The sequence below is a fragment of the Rousettus aegyptiacus genome, unplaced genomic scaffold (assembly GCF_014176215.1).
Source record: "Rousettus aegyptiacus isolate mRouAeg1 unplaced genomic scaffold, mRouAeg1.p scaffold_m13_p_8, whole genome shotgun sequence".
Classification (NCBI taxonomy): Eukaryota; Metazoa; Chordata; class Mammalia; order Chiroptera; family Pteropodidae; genus Rousettus; species Rousettus aegyptiacus.
Genome location: NW_023416311.1, coordinates 95,101,932 through 95,122,397, shown reverse-complemented (window position 1 = coordinate 95,122,397; position 20,466 = coordinate 95,101,932). Strand labels below are relative to the sequence as shown.

At 36.4% G+C, this 20,466-nt stretch overlaps 1 pseudogene; it reads left to right on the top strand.

Moving 5' to 3' along the window:
* The first annotated feature begins 767 nt into the window (after positions 1-767).
* LOC118607102 lies at positions 768-886 on the top strand (annotated as a pseudogene).
* Positions 887-20,466: the final 19,580 nt, after the last annotated feature.

Genomic DNA, 20,466 nt, shown 5'->3' with positions numbered 1-20,466 from the left:
ACTAGCTTATGGACCTTCCCTCCAATTTCATTGTCGACAGAACCTTATCATCTTTGCATAGTTGACCAGTGGCAGACAAAAAATAAATAAAATAAATAAAAACTAATGGACAAAATTTAAACTTTGAAGGTGCTATTATTTCTAATTTTATAATGCATGATGAAGATTTAGTCTTTTTCTTTTTAACTAAATAAGGTTCTATGCTTCTGCTCCCTAGGGAGGGTTACTTAGTTCATACCAGGGAGAAATAACTACCTGACTCCTTCCCTCCTCTTATAAATGGTGAAGAAGAGGAGAATGCTAAGAGCCAGAGCAGACAGGCTATTGTCAAGCACAGGGTATGAGTGAGTTTTCCATAAGCAGGACTAGGCTTGGAAAGACTCAGAACACTCTCCTTAATGGAAGAGTTTTTTTGGCGGTGAAGAGGTATTTCCAGGGACCAGAGAAAGGGGGTAGGTTGGGTGAGAGGCAAATATCTTGGAGGCTGGAGACTGTTGAGGAGACTTAAAGAAGAATTTAGAGAATATATGAATTGTATAAAAATCAATTACAAGTTGTTTATGTTATAACACATCCTAAGTCCACTGTACATGTGGACTTGCTAGTGGAGGATATGTGGGAGTAGAATCAGAAAAAGAACCTTGTCACATTCAGGACACCAAGGAATGCAATAGGACAGTACACTGGGAACAGTGAAATGGCTCATGAAACTTATGGCTACAGTTCAACAGTTGAAGCTTGAGATGACTAAAAAAATATCAGCCATTGTCTATGGCCATGCTACCCTGAACAAGCCCGATCCCATCTGACCTCAGAAGCTAAGCAGGGTCTGGCCTGGTTAGTACCTGGATGGGAGACCACCTAGGAAGACTAGGTGCTATAGGCATACAAAATTAAAATATAAGGGATTGTAAGCTGACAAAGTCCTTGCAATCTGTGAGGTCAACCACGGGTAGCCTCACCTAAAAAGAAAGAAAGAAAGAAAGGAAAAAAGAAAGGGAGAGAGAGAGAGATCAGCCATTCCTCAGAATCTCTCCAGAAACCTGAAAAAAGTGCTAGAGTCCAAGGACACATGGGTTGAGGTTAATCAAGCCAATTTCGCTTTAGTCTATATATAAAGAAGGAAGAGAGAGAGGAAGGGAGGCTTCGCTGGAAACTTAGATCATATTTGTCTCTACAATCTTAAGATAATTAGTCATTATAAAATATGACCTTTTGGGCACAACTCTCTCACTAATCCCTCATATAATATCAGCTCAGAGGTTGAATAACCTGATCTTTTCTAATTGGTCCCACTTTAATATGGATTACTTTGACAGATATCATAATTATGATTTTTTTAAAATTTTACTTTATTATTAGTTTCAAGTATACAGTACATTAGTTATACATTCACATAGTTTATAAAAACCATCCCTCTAATTGCTCTTTCCCTTCTCTGGCCCTCTATCTAGCCATTACATTAACGCTGACTGCATTTCCTACGTACCGCTCCCCATCCCCGTGACCATCTATCATCTACTAATTTGTACTTCTTTATATAATTGTGATTTTTAAATTGTTTTTCAGACACTATTAATGTATATCTATTTCTTTCCACAAAGTCACTAATTTCATAAAAAAAAATAATCTGTTTTCCTCATTTCAATTTTCTCACTGTTCATTAACTATTGTATTGCGTTTTAAAAGTAGCTTAAATATGAAGTCAATCACTTCATTCAGCCAGTTGTTGCAAATAACAGAGTTGAAATAACAAAAAATAAAATCCAAAAATTCTTTTGCAGGATGGTTTTCATTTTCTGAGCCTATATAGGGACATGTGTATATACATATAAAAGAAATGTACCATGTTTTTTGTTTGTTTGCTCTATATTAGAACAATATATGGGGTTAGCGGGAGCAATAACTTAACATAATTTAGTATGCATGGATAAAGTTTGTGTTGTCCTGTAACAGAAGGTTGGCAAACTGCAGCCCTTTGGACCAAAAAATAATAATAATTTTATTGACGTACAGCCAACTCATTCATTCATCTGCTCTACCATGGCAGTGTTGAGTAGTTGCAACAGAGACCACAAGACCTACAAGGGCTAAAATACTTGCTATCTGGCCCTTTACAGAAAAAGTTTGCTCGAACTTGCTACAGCACTGTTAAATTAATTAAACAAGGAGGCCATTAGACTGAAGGTGGCTCTAATGCTCTGGTGGCCTATGCAAGCAAACCAAAATCTAAGCCTGTAAATGCCTCAAGGTTACAAAATCAAAATGCTAAGAACAACCAATCACAAAAAGCAAGCCAGGCTTTAAGCTGTAAATCAGTCAATCTAGTAATTTCTTCTCTTTGCTTCCGCACTTTTTCTAAGGAAGTCTTTCCCCTGGCTTCTGTCGGCAGAGCACTCCTAATCACTTCCAGACTGACGGTACCTAATTGGAATGGATAAATGCTTAAATAAAATCAAACTTTTTATATGCTTCAATTTATCTTTTAACAGCACATTATTACTAATAGTTACTGTCATGATCTGTGTAGGTGCTCAAAACCATTTAATAAAGTATCTAAAATATATAAAGGTTTATTAAGGTTAAAGTGACCTGGAATTTTTTCCTCTGCCCCTCCTGATTCACTCTCTATCTTTACACAACTCTGAGCCCTAGGAGCTGACTTCTATGGATTCAAGAGCCATAGGCTCCTTTGCCCCATGGCTTCCTGTTGGATCTTGGAGTCAATGGGAGATCAAATGGTGGATGGTGGCAGGAGCTTCCACGTATTACCTCTCCAAGGTGCCTTCCTGCCTGGCAGCTCTTGAGTTAGCAGTGCTCTCTGTGCTCCTGTCTGGTAGTCCTCCCTAAAATTACCTCTCCGTGCTCCTGTCTGGCAGTCCTCCCTAAAATTATCGTTATTCTTTCTGGGTTATGGTAACTTTCTCCCTCTTCTGGCCCCCTCAGACTTAGCATAAGATCTGGCAGCTTTTATTTGCGCAGGGCAGCTTCATCTTTCCTTGTCATGCCCCAGCCTCCTATGTAAATGTGACCTCTGTTCAAGTCTCGTCGGTTACTTCATTGGAGTAGGCCTTTTCCTACAAGGATCCTGGCTGATTCATAAAGTAACCCTCCAAAGTATGTATTCAAGTAAATGTGGGTTTAAATGCTATATATTTCAATTACTGTGTGACTCTGAGTAATTGTTTTACCTCTCTAAACCTTCTTTGAAAACTGAGAGTAATAATACCAACCACAAAAAGGTGCTAAGACAATTCAGTGGGATATTGATAAAATGCTTTACACAATGCCTGACCCTCAGGAAGTCCTCAATGAATGGCAATTATCATTGTTTTTAGTTTTAAGCATCTATCAAATCCTCACATCAAAAAACGAATGTGTCAAGAAATAAGAATGCATAGAAACAATAGTATTATTTTAATAACTTTATAGCCAATTCTACCAACATTACTTTCTCCAAGTTCTTGATTTCCAATTATTTCAGCGTGTTACATGAAAGCACTGAGTCTCAACCTGGAGCAACGTTGGCTCTCCTCCTCTGGCAATGCTCAAAGACTTTTTTTTGTAACAACCTGGGGTGTGGGCGGGAAGAGAAGTTAGGCCACAAGTAGATATCTAGTGGGTAGAGATCAGGGAAGCATCTAACCATAGTACAATGCACAGAACAGTTTCCCAAAACTAAGAATTTTCCAGTCTAAAGTGTCAACAATGCCGAGGTTGAGAAACCCTGCATTGGAAGATGATTTGGAGCTGGCTAACTTTTGGGGAGGCTCAGGAGAGTGAGGAATGAAGCCAAATTTATATTCCACACACCCTCTGGTTTAGAATAGATATTCATGCCATGTAGTGGGTAAAGAAATGTGTTTTCCTAACATTTCAATACTAACGAGAATGATTTTGTATAAATAAGCAAATACCTAATAAAAAAAGCCATTTTGAAAATTTTTCAGCAAAAGTTTTTTAAAATTTCACCACCCATTAAATATGAAAGTGAACAAGTGGTATGAACACCCATTTTAAAAATGTAAAAATGGAGAAGAGCCAAGTAAGCACATTGTTCATCATCACAAAAATTAATCATAATGCAAGTGGCCTCATAATTCATTTTATCTTCTTCTCCATCACCACCACGCCCACTCCCAGTGGCCTCTTCCCCTAAATCCTATAACATAGTGATGTATTTCCACCAAGCTACATCACTTCCCACTTTGCCCTACAAATTCACACACTTACAGATGATCGGGCCCTGTAACAATCAGTCAAAACAGAAACACTTTTTTTTGTTTTGCGGTTCTTTGTTTTGTCTTGTTTTCTGTTTTGGTTTGGTTTGAGTTTCTTAGGAAAGCAAGCAGATACTCCTCTTCCAACTTTTTGTGTTATATCTATTAGTGCTAGCACCAAAATACTGTCTGAGAAAATTCCTGGTCATTCAGCTCTTTCAACTTTTATTCCAACTTGTCCTTCCTGACACGCCCACCCAGGCTTTTTACACACATACTTCACAGGACTCGCGGAACCCACAGGAAGGAGTCCACAGGGGTCTAGACTGGAAAACAAATCAGCTTCAAACAGCAAGACACCACACTGAACTCAAAATCCCTACTTCCTTCTGAAAATTAAGTCTTTGTTATTGGGTCAAGCTTGACTGCCTCTTTTCTTCTTTCCTCAGAAGGCATTTTCTCCCAGGAGACTTTCTCCATCCTTCATGCAATTGGTGGGCAGTGAGTGCCCTGTTGGTTTTCATATATGCCCACATATGTCTGCATTCAAAGTGTTCAGCTCAACAAGACCTAGTTATAACAGCATTTATAGAACTTTCACCAGACAGGCAATCAAAACCATTAGCTCCAACCCCTCCTAACTTGGAGAAATTAGGTAACAGACCAATTCTGTGCTCACTAAACTATTAACTGCGAGTCTTTTCAAATAACCAATATCCAAATATTTAATTCTATCAAAATAAATACTAGATTAGGAATCTCCCAAGTAAACATATTCAATGGAAACTATGGAATATATTCAGAGAAGCAACTATTCAGATGATTTTGCAGGTAAGCACCTTTATGGAAGTTGATACATATTATGCAACTTTAAAGAAAATACAATAAAACCCTATCATGAGACATCTTCCTGTATATTACTAATCCAATTATACTGTGAGACAAAATTGTATTTCTCTGTTAAAATGAAATATACTTTATTTCTCCTCCTCTGATATAGGAAGTGTATCGAGTTATTTTCCTTGGTAGAAGTGACTTAATGGTGATGAATCGCAGTTGACTACCTTCAAATTAATTCCTGAAATATTGCATTATTTTTAAAAATGTGAAATAAGAGCAAAAGCCCATTTTTTGCATTGAAAAATTCTTATTTTCTATTACTGTGTTAATGTGCAGAGCAAGAGCATTTCGTGTATTATAATTACATCTTTTTCTCTCTCGATTCAGCAGAGGATATGCTAAATTTTAGAAGCTCAAACAGGAAAACCTTTGAATAGGTTTTTAACTGCAAAGATGAAATGCAGAAGTGAATATACAAAGAAGTAATACTCAGGGTCGTTCTTGGGCTTTGTCTCCTGGGAATCACTTCCAATGGCACCAGAAAGATTTGTATAAAGCAGAACACTGCACACAACAGCAGGGTGACTGTCTATGATCATGGAATCTTGGAGAGAGTGTGCTGCCAAGGTTCAAAGAACGCAGAAAGAGAATTGTACAATGGCTTATGTTCTAAGAAAGAATGCTCTGCTATATATAAATGTGGATTAAAGAGAAAAGTGGCATTTTATCAATTTTATGAAACTGGAAAGTATTTAGTAAATGGAGTATTCAGTAAACTGAGCCTGTGTTCTTCTCAGGGTCAGCTAATATGACTCCAAAACCCATTCTGCTCAGTTAAACAAGCATGAATAAGTTATATTTTGTGTAAATGTACTTCATAGTATGATTAGAGTTCTTTCAAGGAGATACCTTATTGAACAGGTTTTTCAACTTCACATGTTCACATTCTTAAAAGACTAATGGGTCCTTCATTAAAGAGATCACATTTTTTCAGGTGTCATGCTTGAAGACACACAATGAATTGGTCATTAGAGAAATTCAGCCACGCAGAAAGGACAGGAGAACAACTGGTTGACTCTTCTAATGACTCATATAATGTTGGCAGAGCTGCTTTTACTTACAGACTGGTTTATAGTTTCAGAACAAGCATTAATTTTTCAGACATATAACTAAGTGAAACAATCAACCATCTTAGGGGCAAGGATCCACCTTCTGGAAAAACAGTTTGTACACTGGTGTTTTTCACCATCCATGTCTTGAGTCAGATCTATTCACACATTACTGCTGTCTCATTCTATTTCTTTTGGCCATAAAATGTTATGCATCTTAGACACAAGTCAAAGTAATTATTCTTAGGTAACTAATTACTTTGCATTAGATCATATGCATTCGAAGAAACACGTCTATAAGATTATTACAAAATTCTGAAATAAAAATGCATTTTGCACTTTCTTAATTGTTTCATGTGGATTTGTTTGCCTTAGGCTGAGTCAGTTTCGATTTTCTTACCAGTAATGAAAGACACTTGACTTGCCCATTGTGTCCAGTTAATCAGGCCTTGCCCTGAAACTCTTAAATGAATAGATCTGTATTCCTTCATCTGAGATTATATAAATATTAGAATTTAAGATTGTTCTGTGTCTGGATGAAAGGCAGACAGGAATTAAGGAAGAAACCCAGTCTCTGGCAAACATTTTGCAATCCCCTACTCTGCCCCTTTGCCACTGTCATGGGGGAAAGATTCTAGTGGAAACTATTCTTTCAAGGTTAAGCTGACAATTTGCTAGGCCTGTGTAAAAGTACTCTGGTAAATTCCTATTGATTTTGAGATTTTTTTTTCACCTTGTGGTGCTTCAATGCCAAATGAGCCTTCAAAGTCATAGGAACGTAAGAACATAAGAAATGCCATAATAGGTCAAATTAATGAGCCAGTTAGTCTGATACACTTTCTCTGACAGTGGCAACAAGGTACATTTTGTGCACGCTGTCAATTTCAAAATATTTGAGGCAATAAGTAGAGTGTTTCTTAAATAAGGTATCTATTTCAAATGTCCATTGTTCCCTTTATTAATGTACAATGCCTCTTCACCCATAAATTCATTTAATACCAACTGATAATTTTTACTCATGTACTACTTTTTATACAATGAGCACTAAATCTGTTACCTTTAGTTCGACCTAACCTACCTGTTTCAGATTTCCAAGGGTTTCCTGATTGAAGTATGCTGGGAGTTGGTAGACTAGTAACTGTGGTTGCGTGCACTTTGTCTAATTGAGGTCTCCATATTGAGTAGATTAAATGTTTAAATCCTCCCAAACAGGTGGTTACCAATTGTCCATCTACAACATCTAAGACTTTCTGCCAGCTTTTTATTGCCCAGGGTCAATAAGTTCTTTCTTATATTCTACTTAATTATTTTCTGTTGATTGGTTTATTTCCTTCTTTTTACCAGGAAGAGCAAAGGATCAGGATTCTCCTCACAAAAAGTGAATAAATAAATCGACATTGTTTCTCAGGGCTTCACAATGAGAGCTTGACCACCAAAGATACAGGCTGTGCAGCTGACATGGGCCCATGAGCAGCTGGATTTGTGGAGATGTATTTTTAATTGACAACAAAAAATTAGCAATTCCAAAAACTCATTGAAAAGGCAAGAATAAGGAACAAAGATTTGTATTGTATTCTTTTATCCACAAGAGTAGTATACTTTGGTACAAAACTGTGACATGTTTCCCATAAAAGAAAACACAATGAAACAAAATGACATTTTATGAGCTTCAAGGAAGCAAGTGTTTTATACAAAAAGAAAAGGAAAAGGAGGGGCCATCCATGTCTTGAGTCACAAAAAAGTCCACATTATGGTCTCTCAGCCCTTGCTAAACTGCCTTGTATCCTGCCTCACTCCTATAATAATTTTCAGTTGGTCTAGAAAAGAAAAACTCGATCTTAAAGCAAGAAGGGACCTGAGAGATTTTTTTCCTGTTTTGTAGATAAAGAAATAAGCCCAGAGAGTTTAAATGGCTCTCTTGCAGTCACACAGGGTTTTTTTTTGGCAAAGCTAGCTGTTAGATACAAATGTGACTGCCACCACGATACTGTGGATAGCAGGGCTGCCTCTGCTACATGGGTATGGATAAGATCTGTTCCTTCTTGGAACCACCTAAGGTCACTACTAGGATAACGTCTACTTTTCCATAAGATTTTGTTTTCTTCTAAACTCACACAACACATGTACTTATTTAGTGAGTAATTAAAAAGAAAAAGGCAAACCAAATACACCCAAATCCTACCTTCATTTCTCAACCTACTAAGTAATCCAATAAATTATTTACTTTGGGATTACTTGGGTTAAACAGCATTCCCTGCATACTGTATGAGATGTCTTTGATTTCAAGCTTGTTTTAAATAAATAGTTCTATCAAAATAGAATGGCCTTAGCTTTCAGCCCTGGGAATAAACAAATAGTCTCAATCAATGATGCTGAGACAACCATTTAACATTTTTCAAGAGGCTAAGAAAAGAAATATTTTCATGCCTACAACATTAAGCCAGAAATAGCCTTTGGCACATATTTAGCTTGGTCTTTTCAAAGGTTGTGGGAAAATATGTGAAAAAATATATAAGCAAAATTAGCAAGGCTACCATGACAACAAGTACTCAGAGGCAGAATATAAACTCCAGAAATCTCAGAGGGAAGGAGAGGAGGGTCCCTAGGACAGTTCATTAGGGAAGAGACATCAAGCATAAAGAGAACTATTGCTAAATGGACAGATACTGGAACAGATATTTATTGTAATGGATTTCCTGTGGTGTGAAATTTTATCAAAAGGGCACTATTACTGAGGAGAGACTATTTGCTTGAAATTACGTGCTTTTTGCTATATTGAACTCAATGTGGAAATATATGTTCTACATTTTTATTTCTGCAGGCTGTCATTTGTTTTTGTTTAATGTTCACAAGAAGCTACATGTTTGGGAGTAAGAAATAAATATAGAGAGAAATTTTTTAATTGAGTTTGACAAAGTAGCTGAGTCAGGACTTAGAAATAGGTATCGAGACTCCCAGTGCTCTATCGTAGCATGATTTTTTCTATTTAATTTCTAAGTCTTAAATACTTACATTCTTTCATTCAATCAACAAATATTTACAGGCAATTACTGTGTACTAGTCTTCTATAGCTGTTGGGAATACAGGACTAAATAGGAAAGAAAGCGTATGTTATATATTAGTTGAAGAGAGAAAGAAAAGAGAAATGAACAAACCAACATAAAACCAAAAATATGTCTAGACAGGAGGAGCAACAGGTGCAAAGGCCTAAAACAGGGAAGAATCTTGTACGCGTCAAGAACAAGAAGAGACAAGTCTACTTAAGACACAGTCACCCAGAGGAAGTGTACCAGGTGATAATAATATTTGAGGTACAGATCCTATTATTGTGGGAGTGCAGTGGGAATTTTCCATTCTTGTCTGCAACCATCATTTTCATATGTCAGAATGACCCAAAAACATAACCTCTCACCTAGATTGTTACAGTAGAGGTAGATTCTCTATTCACAATGAATACTGAAGATAAAACTGCAAATAAATGATGACGGCTTGATATGACGGAAATAGAGCCATAACAATTAAATGATGATGGTGGGATATGAAAGAAATAGAGCCGTAACAATTCCTAGATTTTTGGCCTGAGATAGCGAGTAGAATGGTGGTGCCCTTTACCGAGATGGGCAAGACAAGAGAGAACAGATTCAAGAGAAAACTGCCTATGAACATGTTAACTCTGGGGTATCCATTAGACATCCAAGCAATAACAATGTGGTCAAGTACCCAGTTAGATACACAGTCCACACCACAGCTCCGGGAAAAGGTCAGAGCTGATATATAACCTTAGATGTCATCAGTCTACAGAGGACACAAAGCAGTGGGCCCACATGCAGTCACCTGATGTGCAGAGAAGAAACAAAACCCATAGCCTATCCCTGGGCCACTTCAGTGTAGAAGAGAAGAGTAGAGGAGTCAACGAGGAGTCTGAAAAAAATATATCACAAGCTGAGAATGAAAATAAGGTTACTGTGTATGACAGAAACCAAGAAAAGAGAATATTTTCGAAAAGATAATCAGCTGGGTCCGATACTGCTGAGAGGTTCACTAAGAAGAAAAGAGAGAAGAATATATTGGATTTGGCAACTAGAAGGTCACTGGTGATATTTAAGACTAGATTCCCTGACGTGACAGGGACGACCACAATTTTAAGTGGACTGGATTATGAATGAGAGGTATAGGAGGGAAAGCATTGAGTCTAGGTAAACATTTGTTCAATGTGAAAGCAGAGTTCTGCTCTACAAGGAAACAGAAAAAAACTGAACACCTACTTGAAGGAAAAAGAAAAAAAATGAGCACCTACTGGAATCAAATAGAGAGGCAAATGATAAAATTTGAAACCATTAAATTGACCAAAAAAAGACTTAAGGGAGGTAATCACAATCAAATTTATTATTTATTTATTATTTTTTTATTGTGAAAACAGGTTTAATGCCATGAACCTCCTGAAAGAGGCTCATATTCTATACCTCACTTTGAGAACCGTTGCTCTGGGGTCAAATTTGAGGGTGGCGTTTGCACTTAGAGAGTCACAGGTATGCACATTTCCAATTTAGAAGGTACTTCTCACACTGCTCTCCAGAACACCAGCTTACCTCCCAGTTTCCTTTTAAACTCTACTCAGGGATTACTTTCTTCTTCTTGAATTAAAATTTAGGCAATCCCCTACTTTTCTAAAAATGCTTAGTAATTCCAAACTCCTACCTTAAGTCACTAACATGATCTCAGTTTGGTCATTAGAATGTCCAGTACCACATAAGCATGAAAGCCTCCACTTTCATTCAAAGGAAAGAGATACAAATTATGGTTTTATAGAAAATTTATGGATAGAGGTCTAATCTTAAATCCTATAATGCCCACAGAATTAACACCCTGTGAATTACCTGAGTGACATAAGAAATGTTGGGTAACAAAGCGAGTGCATTCTGTCTTTATCACTCACCTCCCCTCCGATGGTGGGCTGCTCTTACTCATCATTTCTGGGTTTGGAGGGAAGGAAGGAGGAGGCAGAAGTGGCGATGAGGATCATGGGAAAGGGCTTTCCTGACGGGCACTGTTGTAAGCTGGCTTTGGGCTCTTTGGCTCATTGGATATTTAAAGTTATCTCCTCTGTAGGACTTTTTCATGAGTTCCTTGGTGACCCCACAATATCTGTGGCTTCTCACCTGCGTTTCCCTGGCCATATGAATGTGCTCTGTTCTAACAGTTCCTTCGTCTCCCCTCAGGCCATCTCCAGCTTCTCTACTGAAGCCTTTGGAATCATCTGAAGATGATCATATGAGGACAAATCAACAGGACACATGAGGACACATCAAGTGATCCCAGAGCAGCCTTTTCTCACAACCCTCAAAGAACCCATGAGAAACACTCCTGCATTTTTTGCCTAAATAGATCTGGGAATAATACGGTTAGACTTGCAGCAGCAGCAATTATTTTTTCACTTTGGTTTTCCGAACCATCGCATCTCTGCCTGTTAAGTTTTTCAGTATGGTGTTGCGCATCCGAGTTCATTAAGACATTATTATGCTCTCCAAGTAGTCTCTTTGAAGGTCTTCTTACACACCTGAGATGACAGGCAGCAGAGGAAGAAAGAAGTCTCATCTCACATGGGCTGCTCTCTTCAAAGAAATCCCCAAGTTTGCTTTTTAATCTGACCTTTTTATACTCATAGTGTGAGTGTAGAATTTAAGGGTCATGTAACCACTTTTCAAAAACTCCTTTGGAAATTCTGCCCATGGTTTAGCACTTACTCTGGTATGCAGCATCTATTTTATTGTGGGACTCAGCTGAAATTGCAAATTTCAATCTTACTGCAGATTTTTAACACAGAGAATAATTTAAAGCAAGCTCATAGGTTGATAAGAATGATCCGGAGGGAAAATGATCCAAAGTGATCCAAGAAAGAGGAGAGTAACTGTAGAGGAAAATTCCTGAATTAGGAGAGGGGATGGGATCAAGAGCACTGGAGAAGGGACGTGATTAAGTGGGATCTTGAGCGTAACAGTAATCAGTGTTTCCAGTGAACATTTTTCAAAATTTAAAGAAGTAATCTGATCTTATTTTTTCTAACTGTGAAGTGAATATTGATACTCCTGTCTGTATAAACTAGTTATCGGTTCTATTTTACTGTCCTTATGTTAATGACACTAGAATAACACGTTTCCAAATATTTTAAAGGTAATGTAAGCAGTTAGTGTTTTAAAACATTGTATAATGCTTCTCTAAATCAATAAATATTTAAAAGCTTCATAAAATTTACCAAATCTTGACACAGGTCAATCCCTTATCTAAAATTTAAAATTCAAAACAGCCTGAAAAACTTCAAATTTTTTTTCATATTTTCAGTGAAAAAGACCTAACCTGAGCTCAAGACAGGACATTTACGGTCTCTATTTCTCTTACTTATTGTGAACATTCATAATTTGCTGGGAAAAGAATCCGTTTGATTATGGAGTCTGCCCTAGCCCTTGCTGAAAGTATTACCTAATGTATAGTATGTGCATGATATTACCTTTCTAAAACTGAGGGGTAGGTGGCAACCTGAATTCTTAAGCACTTTTGGCCCCAAAGTTTCAGATGGGAGGTTCGAAACCTTTAGTATAAACTAAAATGCAAAATTTTTGTGAATTTAAGGCTACTTAAGCATTTAAGAAAATTCAAATCTATAGAATTCAGTATAAAGCAAAAATCCTGCTTTGGAGAAATAGTACGAAGACCTTTATGCAACTTTGTCTCACCTATGTCACCAACAGCATGCAAAGACTCCAAGGTGCAAATTAAAGCAAGGTATAGCGCACTCTCTCCAAAAAAGGCTGGGCTCTCCTGCTAGCGCCTTACTTCAGCTGGTTTACAACGTTAAGCATATTAATAATCAGGGCACTTTGAGAAGTCATTTGAACAAGCCAGCCTTCAGATCTCTGGAGTACAAGCAAAACTTCACAGTAAATTGATTGTAATAATTTGGAATATGCATTACAAATACAAAGGGAATCAACATTTAATCTATCTCTAAAAATCATATCTGAAAATCACTGGAAAAGAAGATAAAGTTTATGATGCATAATCCTATCCTCATGAAATTTTGGCTGACCATCAAATATGTTTTAATCTTTTTGCCACCACAATATGTTTTAATCTTTAAAAATTTCTACACTTGACCAAAAAGGTTTTAAGAGTGATGATGCTGAAACTTGTTGTGCGGTCAATCATTGTATTTGGAGTCCTAAATCACTCACTGGGTTATCACCTAAGGTGCATTCTACAGTCTGAGAATCTTGGTCACGCAAATGTCTGATGTGTGTTAAATCTGACTCACAATTAAAGAGAGTAAACACAGACATGTGTAAATACTAGACAATATCTTTCAACCCAAGAAGCTCAAACAAAAATCTTTTAAAGCCTTTTAAGGGCAAAAAAAACAATTAAAGAAGCTGGAAAACGTACATGCTGCAGCTCAGGGCTGCTTTATTCATTCCTTGGAAGCTTGACAGTGGTTGAAACAGGACTTTTTAAAAATAATAATAATAATATTCAATAATATAAATGTGGTAGTTTTGCTTAGAACTTGATAAAATTTCTAAATTTTACTAGGACTCATGTCAAAGCATCAAACTTAATAGAGGTCTATGACACAGTGCTAATTATATTCCCAAGAAAACTGGGTCACAGAGAGAGCTAGCTCTCTGTGAGAATATTCTCTTGATTCCTGTGTCTCTACTATGTCCGAAAATATTATTACCAGGTGATTGATATTCTTTTAGGTTCTGTTTGTCAACTATCTTTTCTGCATTAATTTCACTATAGAGGAGAAGAGATCATTATGAAGAAAGTAAATAGACCATAAAACTCTTCCACTCACATGCCCTAACCAACCCATGTAAACACAAATGGCTGCTTTGTTTTTCTCAGTTGTGTTGCTGTTTAGGCTACAGTTTAGATGAAACAACTTTAGAGATGCTACACCTTCCTAAGAATAAGCATTTCATCCTGTTTTTTGAATTTCTGGTCTTCGGAATCAATAAAAGTAAATATCCAAAGAGGCTTAGGAAGTGATTTTCTAAATATCTTTACCAAATATAGGTAAAATAGACAAAAACTAATAGTTCATCAAATGAAGATATAAGTAATTGGCAATGAGTTTTAGACTTTGAAACTCCTAATCACTTTAAAAAAAATAAAAGGTATAAAATAACCAAATGTATGTACTAGAGTAACATAAAGACCAGCAGAAGCTATTGTCCAGAGATTTATTTTTTTTCTAGAAGATAAAATTTGGTTTTCTAGCTTCCCTTCCAATGTATTGACAAAAATAATGATATAAGAACATAAAGCTTGTAATTTAATTGTAGCGATTTCTGTTTTCATGGATCTGATGTTAGAGCTGCCCAAGTGTGCCATGGGTATTATGAAGCATAGTGCCTCTGAGGTCAGAGATAGTGTTCATTTTATTTCCCAAATTTTTAATAAGAAACACTGTTTTAGTCAAGCTCACTAACTCTGGTTTCCAGCACACTATCCTCTCACAACTAAAAATACTTTTTAAAAAAGACAGAACCAATGGAAACAATGAAAATGTCCATTCAATGGTGATGCCCTTTTCTGGTTAAAATGATAAAAGAAACCTGGAGCTGTCAGAAGGTACTACTACACAGCCATAAATGTTTTCTAGTTGTCAGTTGGGAATGGTAAGCTACCTTTCTCAAACCCTTTCTCCTCTTTCTCTGACTATAACGCTTTCCGATTCTATTCAGGAGTGTGTCTAATTCATTTTTCCAGCTTAGCAAGACTGGCCCTGAGTCATTTCCTACTTCCTCTCTTGCTGTGAGCAGAGACATCTCTGCAGAAGGCTGTTGGTTCCAGTGATTATCTCCTTGGACCAAGTATGCACAGGTCCAGCTCCGTGCAGCCACGAGGACGTCTGCTCCTGCCATGAACAAGCCTTAATAAAGTGGGAATAAACAAACAGGAAGGTAATACACTAACAAAAAAGAACACTTCCCAAGTTTCAAAGTCCCCGAAAAACAAATGCAGCATTTATGAGACAATCCTATTAGAAACTTTTTTAAAGCCTTTTTGATGACACTTTATAAAATAGAAGCCTAGCCTAGTGCTCTTTGTCTACTGTTTAAAAATCTCTATTGTTAAAATTAAAAGAAATTAGAGAAAAATAAGTCTGTTTTTTATTAAGAAAATAATTTAGACTACATCCATTTCTTGACCTTACTACTCATTATACTTCCATTAAGGGCATCACTTTCCACCGGCATACTGGTCACTTTAATGCTAAAATTTTGCTCTAAAAAAGCACATACTCACATTTTATTTTCTTATTTTTGTACTAAATAAAAATTATTTTATTTTAGCTTATATTTTCCTAAACGAATTTTAAAGATAGCCTTTTTAATGTGTACTCAGGCCTGCCTACAATCCAGGGTCATTCCAATTCCTTCCTCCCAAAAAACTCACTTAATTGCATACATAACAGTGGCACAAAGAAATAGCTTCTAACAACTACAACTTCTTTCTTAGTATCTGCTCATACATGCCCCAAATTTAAAAAAAAAAAAAAAAAATTCCCACAGAAACATAAAAGTCATCTGTGTTTTACAAACAAAGCTTCAAGAAATGGCCCCTACCTTCACTTTCCAATTCCATTTCCTATTATTACAACAGTGCCTGGCCTTAGGGCAATTCACTGAGATCCCAATTCTCCTTCCAGTTCTGTGGGATGGATGTACTTCCTGACTACTTGGGTGAAGTCTGCCATGTCATAAGACTTGATTTGGCCAATGAAAGGTGAGCACAAAGGAAATGTGTAACTTCTCAGAGGTTTTAATCTGCATTCTCTTTTCCCTGGAAAGTTCTTGTCCAGATGGAGTCGCCATTGGCTGTGACTCCTGAGAGGTATAATGAACAGTGCCACCCTCTGTCAATCCACAGTAAACATGTAGCTTCAGGGAAAAATAAACTTGTATGGTGTTAATCCACCGAGATCTTAAGATTTTTTTTTCTAATGCAAACCTACCTTAATGTACCCTAGCATGCCATTTCATAGAAAAACATGAGCAACCTACAGAAGACAGCAAAGTCAGCCAACATAAGGACAGGTTTACTCAAAACAACATAAATCAAGTACCCCTACAAATCTATAAAAGGCTGCTTCTTCTTTCGTTTTAAAATCCAAGCCTATATATGTATTTTAAAAGATCCACTGTCTTCCATTAAAAGAAAAAAAAAAGCTACTTTTTAAATTATAGTGCAGTTTTCAGCAAAGGGGTTTAAAATAATAGTTAATAGTAATAGTAATAGCTTTTACATATTACCCTAACAGCTTAACTTCCTATTTTATGTTAATTTCATTATGATTGAAGGAGGTCTAATTAGAAGTTTCTCAGTTTTATCATGCATGTTGTATGGAGAATAATATGATAATTCCTATGTAAACACTGATTAAAATGCACTTTGGAAAATAATAGAGTAAATGAAAATAGTAAACTTACATGTTTAAAAAACAATTAAATACTATCACTATTGAGGACAGAACATGGTTTTATATTAGATGCTCACATGCATTGTCTGTAAGAAAAAAAATAGCTGCATGTTAGACTACTTGTCAGACTCCTAGAAAGGTCTCAGAGAAATCATCTGGAAGTTAAAGAGCATTAGCTCAAGGTCTCAGTGTACACTCATAAGAGATGACAGCATTGCAAATTCCTGCTGAATGGTGTGGCTTCAGCAGGCCTCTCAGGAAAGTAACATCACAAAGGAAGTCACCAAACACTATCTCCTATGAATCACTAGATATGACAGTGTCATGATGTGACACAGGACATTCTGCAAAGGTGGACAAATGACACTTCTCAGACAGTTCCAGCCAATATAATTAAGAGAGAAATGCATGAACTCAAGGAAACACTAGGACACAGAGTCATCCGATACCATTTAAAAATTCAAAAGAGGAAAAATCATATATTCTTTTGGCCAATATTAGTTCTATATAAGTGTGTGTATACACATACACACACTTACACAACAATAGACCATTATTTGACAAGTATTTATTAAGGGCTTACTGTGTAAAAGTTTTTAGAGTTTGCAGCATAGACAATACAAAGATATTTGAAAAACATCCTGAAGTCTCCAAAACAGTACAACCTATGTCATGCCAAGAATTCTACATCTCAGAGGCACAATGGATCTCCACTAAAGCACTCTGCAACACAGCCCATGCTTTGATTATTATAAAACTTAATATTTAGTTGAATGAATAAATAATGGCTGAGAATGAATCCCCTACTTTTACTTTTTATACAACTTTAATTTCTGAAAACTTTCCCTTCTTCATTTAGGATATTCACAAAGCCCCTGCAATATAAGTTCTCTCTACCTCAAAGCATAATAAATTTGTTACAGAAAAATTGCAACAATTTCGTCATAATCATGATACTGCAATTTAAAGCATCAACCAATGCCTTATATAACAGAAGAGTGAATATTTGAGTTAGAAATAGTCAAGAGGGAAAAAGTAGTTGAGAGGACCATAATTCTAAGCAAGGATATCGAAATAAAATATAAAGTTTTAAGTCGGATTGTTTTCTTGTCAATGTGAAAGAGTAACAACAAATGTTTGGCAGTTCAGTCTTTATTTGACTTGTATATCCCTTCTATACTTAAAGATACAATAGGGAAAGTAACATGTATCAAGTTTCAACCATATCACCGATGGCATGTGTATGTACATATACATGTATATTTATATATTTTTCTCTCATATATTCCTAATACTAGCCTTATGGAAAACAAAGCATATTATCAAGATGTTTTAGCTTATAAATAACAAGCAAAACTTACTCAAACTGACATGAAGGTTTATTACCTCACATATTAAGGAGGCTTTATTGGTTAATTCAGTTGTTCGCCAACATCCTCAAAAAAACTGAATTCTGTTCAAATTTTCTTGGACCATACTTAGTATATTAGCTTTGTCCTCACCATTTTGGAGGCCATCCCTGTTGTCTGTTGTTCCAGGAAGGCACACAAATTTTCAACAGAAAAGGAAGAGAGATGTCTTTTTCTCTGTGTCTTTTGTCAGCAAAATCTTTCCCCAAAAGCTTGCAGCTCATTGACCCTCCCTCCACATCTCATTGGCTGTACTGGGTCACATGTCCATCCTTAAACCTTTCGCTAGCAAAGTGATTGGTTTAGAATGTTACAAATTAGCAGGGGTCCAAAGCCACCTCATTGAGTACATGGCCACCTAGGAAAGAGTGAGCACAACCCCTTCAAAATTAGAATTTGCCAACAAAGGACAAGGTGGGCATGAGGGTAAAATAACAAGAGTGTCTGTTACAGACACATTCCTTTTCATGCAAAGGCAATCCTACTATTCAGATTCCTTATTTGCAAATTTTTCTACTCACCAAAATCAATATGCATGGCACTTCTGAGGTCATTCACAGACATGTGTGAAAATTTCATGTAGTGAAAATTTTGAGTCACCTAATATAAGCACACTCCTGGCTGAAGTCAAACACGGCAATGCTCTGCCTCCTCATTTTAACTCTCATGCTGTAAACAAGTGTTCTTTTCTCAAGCTAGTTAGTGCCATGTTTTTTGCATTTTGTGATTTTTGTTGATGATTTCACTATTTATAATGGACCCCAATAATAGTGCTGAATGATGCCTAGTATCTAGTGCAAGAAGGCTGCGATGTGCCTTACAGAGAAAATACACGTGTTTGATAAGCTTCATTTAAGCATGAGTTATGGTGCCATTGGCCACGAGTTCAATGTTACATATAATCTATATATGACATAGATTAGGTATCATTAAACAGAAATATACATAAAACAAGGTTATATATTGATCCATTGATAAAAATATTATGACCAGAGAGTCACAGGAACCTAATCTTGTATTTCTCCTAGCAGCAATGGTTCAGTATTTGCTAATTCAGAGTTCTTAGCAACTTTACAGAACATAATTACCAAATAAGGAGAACTGACTATATAGTGAAACTAAGATGTAAGTAGGTCAAGTCGCACAGCCATGAGTAGCGGGCCAGAACTCAAATCCAAATGCTATGAACATCGCTGAGAACTTTGGACTTTATTCTGAGATCAATGGGAAGATATTGAAAGGTTATAAGAAGGGACATACATGAATAGATAAGCACTTTTGGAACATTATTTGGATAAAATCTGAAGAATAGATTAGAAAGAAAGAAGACTGAATGCAGGGAGACCAGGTAAGAGGGCTACTGCAGTAATCCTGGTAAGAAGTGATAAGAGCAGAGTAAGAGTACAGCAGAGTAAGAAGAGGCTACACATTGTCCTCCTCTGAGCCAACAGAAAACAGAACCCCACGATGACATGACGTCAGGTCGTCAAGAGAGGATGTAAGCGGAATACAGTAAAAAAGGAACAGTGACGTTTGAGAGGGAAAAAGGTTGCAGGACAGATATAAAAAGAGGCGAGAAAGATCCAACTTTAAAATATGGCTGGGTACCAGCTAAGCCTGGCCCAATTCCAGATTATCTACTGAAAATCTCAGCAATAACCCAGTTCACAGCCTCTATTAATATTAGAAAACTAAATTTTAATAAGTGGAAGTTGGAATTCATAAGTTTTCTCAGTTGCATCCAATAGGGAGTTGGTCAGTCATTTGTGATTTTACACATCTCTTGGTTAAAACAGAGTTACAAATATAGAGTTGAGCATTGGGATACATCATGTAAATGTGTGGCTCTCCCTGGAGGACTTTCTGTCCCCAAAGTAAGAACTGAATTACAACTGAGTTATAAATATGGCAGTCCCATGTGCAATCAACATTAAAATTGTTCAGATGTAGTATTTAAAGTAAAAATATATCCCAAACCTCCCAAATCCTTCAGAACTATTGCACATTTGAATACAGTTAAGTAAAATTAAATTTTTGATTCTTAATGTTCACTATCATGTCACATTTCAGTTGGAATATTTTGGAATTTGAATTCTTGTCTCTATGGAATTATATGAAAGAAGTAAAGAGAAGGGAAAGAGAAATGTCCATGTTAGAGGAAGATAAACTTTAAAATGTTGGAACACGTTAAATCCTTTTCGCTAACAAGTATCAATGTTCAGTGCATTGTCGTTCCTAGTTCTTACGACATATGAACAATCTTAATTATAAGAATAGAATACATCGTGCTGTACAATATCCAAAATATTAATGCTAAAGTATGGTCACAGACAAACCTTTATATGCCTTTGAACCATGTGCTAGATATAGTGTCTAGATAACAACACACTTAGAAAACCCACTAT